The sequence below is a fragment of the Penaeus vannamei genome, chromosome 26, assembly GCF_042767895.1.
Source record: "Penaeus vannamei isolate JL-2024 chromosome 26, ASM4276789v1, whole genome shotgun sequence".
Classification (NCBI taxonomy): Eukaryota; Metazoa; Arthropoda; class Malacostraca; order Decapoda; family Penaeidae; genus Penaeus; species Penaeus vannamei.
Window position 1 is genome coordinate 36,837,142 of NC_091574.1, and position 5,000 is coordinate 36,842,141.

The following is a 5,000-nucleotide window of genomic DNA, read 5'->3' on the forward strand; positions in this document are numbered from 1 at the left end:
TCATAACTCTAATCATAATAATGAAGCTAATAGTTAGTATTATCATCATTTTTATTATTTGCATTATCCATCTATTAATTTTCATTATTATCAATCATGATCATAATCATTATTATTGTTATAATTATCATTCTTCTTATTATTATCAGTGGTATACTTATTATTGTCATTATTATTATCCTAATTATTACTATTATCATCATTACTACTACTATTGCTGCTGCTGTTATTATCATTATCATTACCATTATCATTATCAAAATTTCTTGTTATTATTATTTTTATTATTATTATCATTATTATTACTATTATAGAATTATCGCACATTGATAAAGTCCTTTCATTCAGTGGTAATATGTCCTCAATTTTCAAGGACTTTTCTCTAGACTCTCGCATAATGCAAAATTTCATTGTTGTGCACTTCTTCAAATCTAATCTCAAATCCTACATCTTTCACTCTCCTTTTGATGACATTTGGCAGTGTTCCCTTTGCCTCGATGAGGTTATGGAGGCAAAAGTTCTGTTCTCCCTTTACATCCTGATATTTGTCAGCTTGCTATATCCGAGTATCATATGGGATGGGAAAGTCAGCGATAATGCAGTTGTTTTCCTTCTTAATTGGAATTAAATCTGGCCTTCGGTCTGAAGAGTGAGGTCCCAAACTACCCTGCAAGTACCACTTTCTATTTTTGGCTCATGATTGTACCATTTCTCGCTTGTATATACCACAGACTCTCTGCATATAACCCAATGAATTCTTCTCCCGACCCAGTCATGTCTGTGTGTGTGTGTGATCTTTCTGCATTTTGTTGCATTCACTGGTGCTTCGATTTAAAGTTTCATCAATCTTACTACGCGTTCTGTATTTACCGTTCTCCAATGTATATCGATTTTGGCTTGCTCTCGAGGAAAAGAGTTTCTGTCTCCCTCTTAATCCAAAACAGATGTAATGCACAGGGAATTCTATTTTCTGTATATGCAGTCAAACTGTTTTTTTTTTTTTTTTTTTTACGCATATTGTACAAGCTTCTATGCATGTTAATAAACGAATCCGTCATCTGCGGAGATGGATAAAATGAGTAGGCGAAAATCCGAGACGTTCCTGTTAGACCTTTATGTCCTAATGCTTAACGCGTTGCTGCCTCAGACCGTAAGTTCTTCGGTCCGCAACAGATTCCCAGAGTCGCAGGACCACTTTCATGAATCTGGACTCAATCGTATTTTGTTATTCCAGCAATATCAACCAATCATATAATATGATTTAAGTATTAGCAAATTAATGAGATCACGTAAGCTCCAGACATGAGCATCAAAAGGGCCTTACCGGGAGTGGCGAAGATCCATGATACACGAATTTCTAATGTGTCGCGATGAATTCCTTTTTGTTGTGGACGAACTGAGGAGGAAATTTCTGTAATACGTTACGTATGTACCTCCTCACCACATAGTCTGTGTTTTTTATCATTATAAAAGACATACCGTACCTCTCCTATTAGTATTTTTTCATTTGAGTTATAATTTTCATTTTTGTATCATTATCCTTACTATTATGATCATTATCTTCATTATCGTTATTATTCATATTATTGCCATTGTATAGCAATTACTGATACTGTTGTTATTATTCATAATGCTATGATGTTGCATGTTCATTATTTCCATGAGGAGTGTGACGACCGTCATCAGTTCTATTATGATTTTCTTATTGTTAGTAATATCATTCTGTTTAGCATTATTATGATCATCCTTATAATCCATTGTTATTCTTCTTTTTGTAGTTTTCATAAATATCAGTCACTATTATTGTCTTCATTAATATCGTTTTATTTATGATATTAGTTCAGTTGGTTTATTTTTTGTTCTTTATCTGTGCGTAGTCATTTGTGTCGTGACACGCACGCCGCGTCATCTCGTCCCAACTCCCACGGCGTGGGTGTCCTGCCGACGGCCCCTCGCCGTCCTTGTTTACTACGGCGGGTTCTCTCCGCAGGGCTGCTCTCCCCCCAGGCCGCGCTCGCGTCACCCTCCGCAGCCTGGAGGCCAAGGCCACCGTCGCCGACGATCTTGGCCAACCCAGGTGGGCCAGGCCGCTTCTTCGATACGAGTCCCTCGTGGAGGACCACCTTCGCAATCGCGGCTTCCAGGTGAGCCGTGACTGCTTTCACAGGACCAGGGCCGGCCGCCGCTGTGGTTCCCAGCACAGCGCCGACACGGACGGCCGTGTCAGCTGCTCTGCTGCTCCTCCGAAGGAGAGCGGCCGCTTTGGCGCGACCTCGGACGCCGTTCAACAGGCTCGAGTGCAAAGCGGGCAACGGGGAGGGCGCCCGGGACTCTTGAGCTCAATCGCATCACGACCGTATATTATGATCCCGATTTATTATCATTACTGTTATCGTTAACATTGCCATTATTACTATCATCTTCCCCATCATTATTTCATTATTATAATCATTATCATTACTATCAGTAATTAATATCATTGTCGTTATTGTTACAATTTTCATTATTGTTATCATTATTATCATTAATATTATCATTTATGGTTATATGTATTATTATCATCATTATAAGTATCATTATCATTATTGTTATTATCATTATCATTATATTTCTCATAATCACGGTTATATCATTATTGTTATCATTATCACTATTATTGCCATTACTATCATCATTATTAGTAGTTGTCTCATTATCATTATCATTGTTATTACAATTACTATCATGATCATTATCATCGTTCTCATTATCACTATTGTCATTATCATGATTACTTCCGCCGAGGTTATGTTTTTAGCACCGTTGGTTAGTTTTTTTTTCGTTGATTAGTAGGATAATTCAAATATTATGAACATATTCTCATGATATTTTTACCAGAGGTGTCTTAGCCCAACTGAGATTCTAACTTAGACGGTGGTAGCCGGATCATGATCCGGATCCAAAATTAAAAAAAAAATCATTAGCATTGCGAGAGGGAAACACGGACGTCACCAGTGTATTTAAGAAAGAGGTGATTTTAATGTAATTCAAGTGAATATTTTTATTGCTTCAGTGGTCTTATTGTTTTCATTATCATGATTATTTTTATCACCATTATCTTTACTACTAGTGCCATCATTATCATCATTATTAATGTTATTGCTATTACTATCATCAGTATTATCATCACCGTTGCCATTATTAATATCATTATTATTGTCATCATTATCATTATTATCATTATCATTACTGTTATCATTATTGTTATCATTGTTCTTATGAATACCATTATCATAATCATTATTAATATTATTATATGGTCTTTACTAATATCACTGATTATTATTATCATTGTTATCATTATTACTTTTATTATCATTATTATCATTATTATAATTAAGATTATCCTTATTATCATTATCATTATATTTATTATTATTGTTATTTCTATTATTACTATCATTTTCGTCATCACTATCACTATCCTTTCCGGTTGTCATTATCATCATTATTAGTATTGTTATTATTATTATTATTATTATTATTATTATTATTATTATTATCATTATTATTATATTATAATCATTATCATTGTCATCATCATAATAGTAATAATATTCATTTTCATAATTATTATGTGTCATGGTAATTATTATATTCTTTATTATGATCATTACCATTATTATTGTTATCATCATCATCATTATCGTTATCATTATCATTATCAATATAATTATTGTTATCACCATTACAATTATTATCAGCTATCATTATCATTATCTTAATACATTATGTTTGTTATCATTATCATTATTATCGTAATTATTTTTATCATAATCATTATCATCGCAATAATCATTAGTTATCTTTACTATTAGTTTTGTTATCATCTTTATTATCATTCTATCACATATCATTATTGTTATCATCATTATTATCATCATCATTACTGCTACTATCACCAATTTTATAATTGCTGTCAGTATTATCATAACTACTGTCGTTATTACTACTGTTGTGATCATCATTATTATTATGGCTGTTGTTGTTCTTCCTATAGTTATTATGAACAGCATTTTTATGATCATTGTTATTCTTATTATAGTGTTATGACTAATATCGCTGTCCACGTTATTGTTATTATCATCATTTTCATTTTTATAACTATTGTCATTATCATCATTATCAATAGTATAGTTATTATTTTTCTTATTGTTATTGCTATCATTATTTTTACTAGTTGTCCTTATTATCATCGTTTTTGTTATCATCATGATTATCATTACCATGATACTGATAATGATTATTATCATTGTCACAGTTATTACAATTATTATCATTATATTATCATTATCATAAGTATCATTATCAATTATATAATTCTTATCATCTATTACAATTATTATCAGTATCACTTTTATCATTATTATCATGATCATTATTTTTGTCATTATTACCATCATAATTATTACTATCATTGCCTTTACTATTAGTTTTATAATTGGTATTATCTTTATTATCGTTATTATTATTGTTATTATCATTATTATTATTGTTGTTATTATTCATTACCATTATTGTTATTATCATCATTATTACTATCCTCATCATTACCATTTTCATTATTGTTGTTCTTATAATCAATTCTTTTATCACTGTCATTCGTATTTCGCTATCATTATCATCCCTATGATTATTAAAGTAAACTTTCGGATACCTTAGCATGACCGATAGTGACAGCATCGGTCTCGATGGATTCCTCTCACTCTACTACCCAAACATGAACAAAAAATGCCTCTGATCTCCCAGATTGTGGAGCAAGAGCTGCTTGCCGCGCCCTTGCTACCAGAGCCACTGCACCCAGAAGTCAGTGTACCACCGACTACTCTCCTACGATCCGTGCGACCCCTACAAGGGTCTCTTCATCGACATCTACAAGATGCCCTCGGCCTGCTCCTGCCATCTTCCCGCCTAATGCGCCACTACGACGCTGCTCAACGGATCGCCACTCTTCACACACC